The 12036-nt window shown below is 43.3% G+C and overlaps 1 non-coding gene across 1 annotated transcript; it reads right to left on the minus strand.

The window, feature by feature from the left end:
- Positions 1-11219: 11219 nt before the first annotated feature.
- On the minus strand, positions 11220-11291 carry Trnah-gug. The gene has a single exon. It is a non-coding gene; the product is annotated as a tRNA-His (tRNA).
- Between the last annotated feature and the right edge of the window lie 745 nt (positions 11292-12036).

The following is a 12036-nucleotide window of genomic DNA, read 5'->3' on the forward strand; positions in this document are numbered from 1 at the left end:
TACCCAAAATACAGTACCAAATCCACCTAGACTGAATCAAGTGACCATCTTTGTGGCCAAAGAGGTACAGAACATTGTTCTCCTGGATTCACCCATCTATAATCTTGTGGTGTAGAGCAGTAGAAAGCAGGAAGAATAATAGGTAGGTTGCTAAGCATGGAAAATAATGGTGTCTAAATGGTCAATCTGGTCTGGAAGAAGTCAGGCTTTTTCAAAGTTTTGTGTATCCAGAAGCAGTCACCTTAGTATGGATGACTTTTACTTCATATTGTAAGAGATGTCTGGATTAAGGCGAGTTCAGGTTACCCATCTTGACTGAATCTTCTGTTAGAAAAAGGTCTGCCCACATGCCAGCAGCAGTACTTTACAGTTATATTCAGAGTGCCACTAACTGGTCATCAGAAATACTTGACTTGGAAAATAGTACATACATTATGGTTTACTTTGGGAAAGATCTGAGGGACAGGAATGGCAAGGGTTAGAAACAGAAAGTGTTCGCCTTCAATTTTAAGGAAAGTTTTATGGCTCCTGGACACAAAAGCCCAGAATGTAGAGGAAGATCTGCTCCTTCTGGGGCCCTGCAGCTCCCTGCTGCTTTCCTGTGGCTGTTGGATGCTTTCTCGTGCCCACATCACACATGTCAATGTCAATCAATCCCCTTCCACAGAGATATGTGTAACAGGATGACCTTTTTTTTACTTCATTATATTTTTTCAATCTACATGTGGCTGAATGAGAAGCCTGCCCTCCACACCTGTCCACATACTCTCTTTACCCTGTGTGTCAGGTCAGTTCCCTATTTACACAAGGACAGAAGAAAAGTTTGAGGAAGGTAAAGGGGTCACTGGGCCCATTCTCCTGGCTGTCTATGGTCTTCCCCTGTCATTTCCTCTCATCGATCACTGTCCTCCCTAGAAACTCATCCACATCCCTTGAGTTCATATTATTTTTTTCCTTAGGTAATATTCCTTTGGCAGACCTATTTTAAGATCATTATGTTCTCCCCAAAATTGTTTGGCCAGAACGTTCCTGTTGATCCAGGCTTTCTGTCTACCCAGCTCGGTTTCCTTGTTCCCACATGCAGGGAATATTAGCATTCTTTCTTATTGTGGGGAACTGGGCAGTAATCTTACACCATATGTATTTTTATATCGAAAGTCATGAGATCCTTATTTTGCATTCCTTAACTATGAGCCACCTTCCATTTCCCATCCTTCACAAGGGTAACCCGGGTCGGCATCACCATTAGAGAATTCCCAGAGAAGCTTGGGAATCTGGTCCTTTGCTTTTTTGCATTTGGTAAGGGGGGCAGGGAGGGCCCTGCCTGTTTGTTTGCTTTGGGATAAAATCTTTTAAGTTCTAGTCATTAACTGCCTAGCTCCCAGGTACTTCATGCTTGCCACCATGATGTCATGGTAGCTGTAGCTGGAAAGCAAGCCCAGGCTGGGGGGGATGTGAAAAAAGGCGGGAAACAGATTGGAAGTAGAAGCTCATCTGAAGCTTGCCCGTGCTTACATAATGAGGAAGGAATGTAGCAATGGACACATTCAGGGTTTTAGGACAACAGATCTTCAAGGTCTTCCACTCCTGACTTCTGCAGATCGCAGCTTCCAGGAGTTATAAACAAGTGTCCTATGGACAAATAAGTCTGGGAAGCACCATCTCAAAATTCACAGAACACATTAACATATTAAAGGCTCTGATGGTTTCACATTAAATAAATGGAGTTAACTTGGTTTAACTCAGCATTCCCAAAACCTATTTGAGCTTGAAAAGCTTGCCACAGTTTACCCAGAGGCAACCTGCAGGGCCGCATTCCTTGAACTACTCAATTAGAGGACAAAGAAATACAATTCTATTATCTTAAAAGTGGTATGCTCTTTGTAGATATTAAATATATGAATGTAATTTCCTTCACTAATCATTCTTCACTGCTGTATCTCATGGACCAGGGCCATAGGGTTCACTGGCCCAGCAGCTAGTGGATAGAAACATTCTTGGCTTTTTCAGCAAGATAGGCTTCATAGAGAGGGGAGGAGGATTTTCTCGTTGTTTTTGCTTTTAATTCTTTTATTGCTGATTAGATGCATCTGGGCATAAGTTTTGGAGACCATATAGAATTTTACATAAGGGATATCTAGATAGAAAGGGTTAGTAGGAGGAAAAGTACATTTTGGTACTGGCAACATTTGCTGGATGGTTGTGGAGAGAATGTGGAAAATGAATTGATCAAACTGGATCCAATTTCCCCTTCTAGGTTGTTGTCTACAAAAGAGGAATGAGTAATAGTAAAATATGGAGGGGCTGGAGTGGCTGGTTCCTCCCTAGGAGACCTGTGATATGGACAGGCAGAGTTGATGTTTGGAATTCAATTTCACAGCTCTTCCCTGGCTTTGAATATGGCTTGAAGGACACTCAACTAGTTCCAAGACCATCAGAAGGTCAAGATGAGAGAGGTGGAGTCAGCCTTGATGGGCCAGTAGACCCCAACAAAGGAGCACAAAGCCAGAGCGCAATGTGGATCCTGCTGCCCCTTCCCTGTCCCCACTCAGCACTCCATGTGAACTGGGCAAAAGGTTCAAAAACCAGTTGTTTGGAAAGACCAAGCATTAGCCATGTGGCACATTTCTATTTGTGGATTAGACTAAAATTTACCTGGACATTTAGCTACTTATTTGCCTACACACCTGAAGACAAAGGAAAGAGCAACTAGAGAAACGAACTGTGTTGTCTTGTGTATGTGTGGGAGTTTTTGTTTGGAATTTCAGGCGGTGCTGCACCCTGATTTGGGTATTCAGGAGACACTTGTTAAGAGCCCAATTGTGGGACTGCCAACCTGTGACAAGAGCTTGAATGTACTGTCATAGTTTCCAGTTTCTTGGGAAGGAGTCATTTCACTACAGATGCCTGGTTTCCATCATTACCCCCCCCACACACACACACAGAATAGCACCAAGTTTAGTACACTCAGTATACATTCAATAAACATTCTTTTAGATGAATGAGTAAAATGTTCTCGGGCCCTGAACCTCAGGACATTCTCTACAGGGAATTTACCTGTGTGTCTTTCTTCTTAAAGGAGAAAGTGAAAAGAAGTAAGGTTTGCTGGCAGAGTTCACGGCAGCCATTCTTCCCAGGTAACGGTTGCCTTTCTTTCTTTTCTCTCTACTCAACCATTTGCCTCCCCCTCTGCCTTTCTACTCGATAAATGCTTTGGAGATGAAGCTGGCTTGCAGAATAAGGGAGCAGTCCAGTCTTTGAGCAGTCCCAATTCCTCCTGAACTGTGGCTTGGGAAAAGTTTAAACTCAGTTTAAAGGGAAAAGAGAGTCTTCTGTTCACAGCTGGAGAACGTTGGTAATCATGGCATGCTTCTCTCTGCTCATCCTGCATGCATGCCCCCTTCTATCACTGGAGTCTCTCTGCAGGCCATAGGTCCTGCGTTCTCCCAAGGCTTTTCCTGTACCTTTCAGATGACACAATTTGTTGGATTATAACAACCCACTTGGACGTCCGTTTCCTCCTATAGATGTTAAGGTTTTGAGAGTCCTGTCTTCATCATTACATTATCACAGTGCTTCCCACAGTGTGCATGGAGCTCATGGGCTAAACTAGGCATTTTTTATTTCTTAAAAGCAGAAAAAGGGAAGTTTACTTTCTCAATGCTTGCATGCATTTTGTACTCTCCTGTCCCGGCTGACCCATCAAGCCTGCTGGTTGTGGTAGATTGGCCATCTCCTCTCCTCTCTACCCCTTTGGCTGGAGAGGAACCTAGACATTCAGAGAGCACCCACATAGGATCCTGTCTCTTTTTGCCTTCTTCTCTGATTGCTGTGGTATGTGCCACTGCCATGTCACGGGCACTCAAAAGTATCCTGGATGTGCAGGCAGCTCCTGAAGATTCAAGTTCCTCAGTCATACAGTGACGCTGAGTTTCCTCCAGGTTACACTGCCTCGGAGCCAAGTCGAGACTTTGGGAGAAGAACAAGTCTTTCTCCTTTCTGTCCCTTTCAAGCAGGAGCCACTTGGTATTTGGTGGCTGTCTCTGTAAAGACCACTTCTCAGCCTTTGGGATCTTAGTGACCAAAGGAAGATTTTTCTAGGTTCCCAGCTAGGGGTTAAATGGTTGTGCATATGTTTAGCATGCTTGTGGCTTTTTTTCATAATCTTTTACTGGATTGTAAATGCTAAATGAGTTTTGTTTTTTTCTATTAAGGCCAAGATATTGCCTCTTTTGTTCAATCTCCTATCCTCTTTACTTGCCATTGTCCTGAGTATATTATAATGGTAATAATTATAATAATTACAGGGCGTCGAGGAAGTTCAACAGGTAAAAGTGCTCACTGTGAAAACCTGATTTGATCTCTGGAGCCCACATAAAGGTGGAAAGAGAGAACTGACTCTAAAAAGTTGTCCTCTGATCTCCATACCCATGTCATGGTGCATGTGGCAAAACGTAGACATTGTTCACACACACAGTAATTAAAAAATGTAAAAAGCAAATTCTAATAACGATGATAATAGTATTTTCATTCACACTGTCCTCAGTACAGTTGTACTAGCTCACGCTGTCCACACATGCTCTCTGTAGAATGTATTCATCAGTCACATCATATAGACTGGACAGAGGGAGGCCAGAAGAGACCAGATAACTTGCCTAAGGTCACCCATCAAGTAGCTTGTAGTTTAAATATAGGCATCTGACCCTAGGGCTCATATACGTAGCAACTGGACTGTTCTGTGCCCCTCTTCTAGATGACCTGGCACCTTCCTGTCGCTGCTGTCACCCTGGGAACTGGATTCATTCTTGGACAGAGGAGACCTCTGCCTCTCCAGTGCTCTGAGAGGACTCTCAGCACAGGAAGGCACAGGTGTGCGAACCAGGTATGAGACAAAGCCAAGGGTGTAGAGCTGGATGGCAAAGCTCACGGAGATCACGAGGCACCTGTAGTAACTAGGACAAGTCAGGGATTCCAAAGAGACAGAAACAGAACGTCTCCAGATTTGGGGGTTAAGATCCTGGTGAAGCATTCTAAAATACCCCAAGACCTTATCTAAAAAACCTTCTAGTACAAACATAGATTATCCTTCCTCTCGGTCTTGTCTGTGAATAAGACTGGGTTATGTGAGGATCCAGAGTTGACTCTGGTGGGACAGGCAGTTACTGAGGCTGTGGTTGTTACGGCCCCTGCTGTGGTCTTTGGAACTCTCTGGGAAGAAGAAAGGGGAAATGACCAGGCCCAAGCTTGAAGCCAGCTGCAGCTTGGAGTTCTGGTGAAAATCCCTCCTGTTTTGGATTTGGGGATATGTGCGCTCACGAAATGACAAAGAAAAAAAAGAGGAAGCGAGGACGGCAATGACATCGAAATGGGAACAGGAGAAAGTGAGAGAGGCTTCGGAGTCTCTGATTTGTGTGGTGTGAGCCCTGACTCGGCTCCAGCTCAGCGGGATTTATGTGGCTTCATTAATCACACTTTCTTTTGAAATGGAATTTTCTGCCTTGGAGCCTTTGAACATTGACATCCAAACACAATATATTCCTTTAAAATCACCTCTGGATAAAGACAACCTGTGGAGGGAATTCCCCCAGCTCGTAGGTGGGGTCTGTTTGGTTCTCAGATCTCCGGGAAACGGCCCCTCCCTCCCAGAACAGAAAGGAGTCCCTCATCTCTGATTAACGACACGCAGTGCCATCTAGTGGCGATTTGTGTTTTGTTTGTCCTGGATAATGAGAAGTGGGCCTCCCAGGCCAGCTTTCTCAGGACTGGGAAAAACAATCATCACCTTTCTGATGCAGTTAAATGACAGAGACAAGAGAGTCACAGAACTGCTGCCAGTCAGGTGGCCGAGTCTAGGCAGGCCTTTTGTTGATGGGCTGTCAGCTCCGGAGTGGTATGAAGTCCACACAAACCACACAGAATAGTTTCCTGGGATGGAGAGGAAGGCAAGGGGACATTCTTGCCAACTCCGTATCATCTTATCTAGCTGTAAAACTATCTCCAGTTTGCTGATGAACAAACAATGCACTGGTCAAGTTCAAAGCCAAGCAATGGAAGTAGCAGAGCTGGGGTTAATCCAGGTCTCTTTACCCTTTCTTACTGATTCTGCTTCTCTTGGAATTTCCTTTTTTTGGAGGCCAACATTTCTAAGTCCTTCCATATTGTCAGCCACTGAGTTATCAGTAATAGCTTAGAAGAGGTAGAGACCCTGTTAGAATTTTCTAGATCACAGTTCCTGTGGCAGAGGTGCAGAGGAAGAAATGGCCTACACTTTATCTTATCTTACCGCCCCTTATCCTTGAGTTTGAAGCACAACATTGGATATGTGTGAGCTTTTTGCAAAGCCACCACCAGCTGCCTCTCCTGCTGCAGCTTTGCACTGGGCCTCAGGGTATCCTCAGGGCACTACAGCCTCCTGGCCCCAGCACTGCACCTTGAAAATGAATTCTAGCTTCCCAGACACTGGTTTTTGTTGTTGTTGTTGTTTGTTTTTAAGCTGAGGACCGAACCCAGGGCCTTGCACTTGCTAGGCAAGCGCTCTACCACTGAGCTAAATCCCCAACCCCCAGATACTGTTTTAATAAATTATTTTTATGGATTGGTGAGTTTTAATTGTGCAAAAGTAAGTTAAAATATATTCTTCATAATTGGAGAATGGAGAGTGACTTTGGAGCAAGAAACTACTTGGGGTTGCTCAATGTATGACTTGGTCAGAAAAGTAAATGTTGATTTCCATTGTTTCTGAAAGTTATCTGAAATAGAAGCAAATATATATGTGTGTGTGTATATATATATATATATATATATATATATATATATATATATATATATATGATATAAACCCTATTCAATTCATTAACCATGGGGATCAATGAAATAGCTTGGCTCCATTTAGTACAGAAAGCAAGAGAGAGAGCATTTGGCTACAGCTGGTAGTAATGAAGTAAGTATATGTAGTTCTGGGTCTTTAATCAGGCACTCAACTACAGTTGCATAGGTAAATCATCATGTTATCTGAACTGACTCTAATAGACCACCCAGATAGAGCAATATGAGGGGCATAAAGTCTTAGGTTACATTGCAAATTAAGATATACTTTTAATTTGGCCATAGCAATAGCCCAAAGGCACAGAAAATAAAAGACTGCAGAATACTCAGCCCTCAAGTTAACATATATACCACAGCCTCTCCTCCCAAGGCTTGGGGATCATTGAGGAAGAGGGGGTGGAAAGAGTGTAAGAGCCCAAAGCAGTGATAACTTCAAAGAAAAAGTGTCCTCTAGACATATCAGAGCAGCTGCACATATGAACTCACTGAGATTGTAACAGCACACACAAGACCTCAGACACACCCAATCCCAGCATGGAAAGGGGAGTGGGTATGGAGTCCCACTGCTATCCAAGCATTGGCAAGCATAAGCTTCTGGGAAACAGAAAGTCAGTTTACTCTAAGACTCAACCCCATAATAGAAGGCCACATATCCAAGAATAGCTTGATTGGTTCACACACACACACACACACACACACACACACACACACACACGCACATGCACGCGCGAGCACACACACATACACACAATTGGGTGGATGAAGAAAGAAGGTAGAAAGGTAGGTCTGAGAAGAGTTGAGGGTGGTGAATATAATTGAAGAACTAATACAACGTTTTATAAAAGTCAGCTTAACAACAATCAAACAAATACTCTTTGCCACTATAGTTGACTCCATGGAAAGTAGTAAAATAATGTCACTAATTAATTAAAAATTATAGCCTTTTTTTCTTTTCTTTAACTAATTAGATAATTTTTGAAACATTATATCACAGTTACCTGTTTCACTTGCAAACTCTGGCTTTTTTTTCTTTATAAAATACAGACTGTCCCTGGAAAGTGAAATATAGATTATGAAAACATGGAGAGCCGGGCGGTGGTGGCTCATGCCTTTAATCCCAGCACTCGGGAGGCAGAACCAGGCGGATCTCTGTGAGTTCGAGGCCAGCCTGGTTTACCAAGTGAGTTCCAGGACAGGTGTAAAGCTACACAGAGAAACCCTGTCTCGAAAAACAAAAAACAACAACAAAAAAAAAAGAAAGAAAGAAAATAAAACATGGAGGTAATAATGGGGTCTTTCTGATATTTGTAAAAATGCTTCAGTAAAAATTAAAGCAGGTAGTGCCTCCATGTTAATGTCATTAAAAACGAGAATTCATTTCCTCTCAGAACTTAGCCTTTAATATTTCTGAAAACAAATTTCACATCAATTTATTTTTAAGAGTGAACACTTGACACCTTTTCAGAACAGCAAGAAGGAACTCTAATGTGAACAAGCCGTTGAAAGCAGCCATTGATTTTTGTGGTGTTCAGTCATGGAAACCACACGAAGAGGCAAAAGCAGGCATTGGAAACATTAGTATAGATGCAGGCACTCTGGGAATCCCGACTTGGGCTGCCCTGGGTTTGGAGTCTACTGTATCATAGTTTTTAAATTTTGAAATCTGTGATGTGAAGCCCCTTTCCTAGCAGAAGCTCACTCTGGAAGTCCTACCAAGGGAGGCCAGATTGTGCACAAGGGCCCTAAGTGATCGTGGAAGGACAGGGTGGTGGTTAGTGCTGTGGACCTCCTAGCCCCCACGTTGCCTTTCCATATGCGCTCTCATGTTCAGTGGTTTTTATTTGTGGGTACATCATTCTTTTCATCCTCACAGTCACCTGCCACTCTTTGCATGGGACGGCATTGACAACTTGGCTCACTTAGGCAGTTTTCCCTGGCAGAGAGCCAATCCTCAGTGCAGGAAGGCCCCTTCTGGTGAAGACACAGAAGAGGGACTTGGAAATGCTGTCTGTTTAGGCAACTGCTTTGACTGTGTTGAGGCTCCAAGTCAGGCTCAGGCTAATTATATTCTTACTCTTCCCCCATGGTTTTCATTGACAAGGCAGTTGCAGTGGTTTGAATGAGATGTCCCCCACATTCTTCTGCATGCAAATACCCAGTACCCATCGGTGGCCCTGTTTGGTTAGGTCAGGAAGAATAATGTCACTGGGGATGAGTTTGGAGGTTTCACAAGTCAGGTGCCATTCCCCGTTGGCTCTCCTTGCTTCCTGCTATTGGTTCAAATGATTGCTCTTAGCTGTTCTGGCCACCATGGCTGCCGTGCTTCTTCTCTGCCATGATGTGATGGAGTCATCCCTCTAGAATCATAGGCCCCAAACACATTCTTTGTTCAATAAGTTGCCTGGATCACGCTCTTTATCACAGGAGTAGAAAAGTAACCAGTACACAAGAGAACACACTAGTGGGGTGGGAGGCAAACTCATGGGTTTCTGGAAGTAGCCAGGTAGCCATTGATGCTCTCCACAGAGCAGGGAGAGAGAGTAGCGTCTCCAAGACTGTCAGCTTTCTCCTTCTGAGACTACCCTCCTGATACTGTAAAGGCTCTCTTTTGTGTGATATGACTGTCTACATGACACAGCCGATGGACTCTGACTAGAGATAAAGCCTATTTCATCCTTCCCAAGATTCTGGGAAAGAAAACAGAGGAGATCCTCATTGCAGGCCATGCCTAAGCTATAAAGGGCAGACCCCGACTCATTGTCAGCTATAGAGAAGTGACTTTCAGAGAAATACAGCGACACTCGGGAAGAAACCTGAGATGGAGACAGCATGCGCTGGTTCTCTTCAGTATCCTGGCCCCGATAGTGCCGGCAGCTTCCTAGGCCTATGCTTTGGTCACGCCTCTCTAGTGCACAGACTGAGTTTCCGTCGCTTGTAACCACTGAATTCTGATGAACACAAGACCCTTCCTCAAATGAGCAGTTCACCTCACTTTCAATCACTTACTGAAATACAAAGAGCTCCGGATGGGCTGCTCCTGCTTTCACGGAAGATGGGCACGTGGGTGTCCTCCTGAAGTCATATTAGTTTTGGCAGGCAGAGAAGGTGGTGCACACCTGAGGTGGAGACTAGGCCAGGGCCTTTGGAGATGTGGGCAAAAGTGTGGGAAGAGAGGGGAGGAAGCAGTGAGAAGAGACTTGGGAGTGAGAAACGGTCTTGAGAAAGACTCTTGGAGGGGACAATAAACACATTTCACTGCTTTCATGACATGGGGTTCTGAGGCCAGTGGTTTTAGGTTCACAATCAAACAGTGACTGCTAGCTCTAAAAAGGGAGGAATGGTATTTATTCCCATTCTCCTGGAATATTATTTGCCAGAAGTCACTGGCCCTGAAAGAACTTGATCAACCCTGTATATTTTTACTTGAAAAAAATTTTTAGCATTGTATAAACTCTATACTGTGTTGCTAAGCTATTAAGGAGACAGGCACCAGGGCATTCGTATAGAATCTCCTAGTGGTCCCTCATTTAAAACATGACTGCTACAATTGCAGAGCAGTAAAACCTCATTATAACACACTTACAGTTGACATTTTCAGGCTGTATTGTTCATGTTTTTAAGTCCTGGAAAAAAAGCCCATTAAAAACATGTCACCCACATTAATTCAACATTTAGCCACTTATAATACAAACCCCAATCTTTTGGAAAATGTCATTAAAAAAGTTTTGCCATATATGGACATTATTTATGGCTTGAGCCCTATTGTCTACTTATAATATGCCCTTTATCAGACCCAAATGCCCACTTCAGAGATTTTCATTCTGAGCAACAACTGGCTTCTTACATTATCCAATGATGCAGGAAAGTTAAATTACAGCCAGTTCATATCATAGAAACAAAATGTTTCCTGCAGTTACTGATAAGGGACAGTTCATTTTCTCTCTGTCATCCTGGAAAAAAAAAACCTTCCTAACAACAATTCATGCCTGGTTAAACAGGATTTCCACATCTCCTGCTGACATCTTTCCAAATAATTCAGGGCTGTTATTACTGTATAGCCCTGGCAAGGCTCAAAAGCAAGCAGACTTGACGAGTCTGCTCAAAGCACAGCTTAAGTAGTTGTAATTAATAATAATTACATGCCCACTACACTCCAGGTTTATCATATTATCCGTCAATGCAAATAAAAAAAATCCCCATACAACACACTAGCAGCAAGATTGGTGCATTAATAAAGCAACTGCACGGATATCATCTTTATAAAGTTTAAAGTATTTGTGCTGGTTCCTGTTTTTATTGATGTTCAGTATTCTCTTTCTGTTTGCAAAATGTGGCTTGGGTCCCATACAGCATGTGGCCACATTTTTTTTTTCTTCCAAAAGCCTCCTCATTTCTGCCGTGACTCGGATTTGAACCGAGGTTGCTGCGGCCACAACGCAGAGTACTAACCACTATACGATCACGGCGAGCTACTGACGGGCTGAGCACCAAGCTTCCCTTAAGAGCCACTGCAATATTAAAATTTGTGGAAACACTGCCATCTATTGCCTAAGTGTGTACATTTTCTTGATGATGCCAGAGATGAGCTGTGCTTCCCTGTTCCTCTACTGAGATGCCCAGCACCAAAGCCAGCTCCGCCTTCTTCACTGACTGGGAAAGTTGTCCTAGGAGAGGAGAAACTGGATTCCCTGTCTAGGGACTGGTAATCAAGGTAACAAGGCAGATAAAAACTGGCCGGCTGATTCATGGTTTCTGCTCTTTATCCAGCAAAGGCTGCACTGCCCACCGCACCAGCCACCTACTATGTTGAACATAAATTGGAGACTTTTTGTATGTGTCTTCTTTCCACACGCTTAGGTAACACTACCATAAAAACATGACAGAGACAAAATGCCCTGAAATGCAGAGGATCTGAGAGGTTACTTTTTCCTAGCAGAGACACAGAATATATTCCAAATGAGGAAAGGCTCCCTCCAAACCTACTGATCCGAAAGTTACTCTTTCCCCAATTCACAGGTTGAAAATGCACCATTGCGGGCTTCCTTTAGCACTGACAACTCATCAGATGGGAAGATAATATGATCCATGCTCCATACATTTCCAGGAGAGATTCACTATACATTTTCTTGTAAAAAATTGTTCTCTACAGGTATTTGAAGGGCTGAGAATCTTTGGGGTTTTTTTTTTATTATTTATTTATTTATTTTGAGC

The sequence above is a fragment of the Onychomys torridus genome, chromosome 2, assembly GCF_903995425.1.
Source record: "Onychomys torridus chromosome 2, mOncTor1.1, whole genome shotgun sequence".
In the NCBI taxonomy this organism is placed as follows: Eukaryota; Metazoa; Chordata; class Mammalia; order Rodentia; family Cricetidae; genus Onychomys; species Onychomys torridus.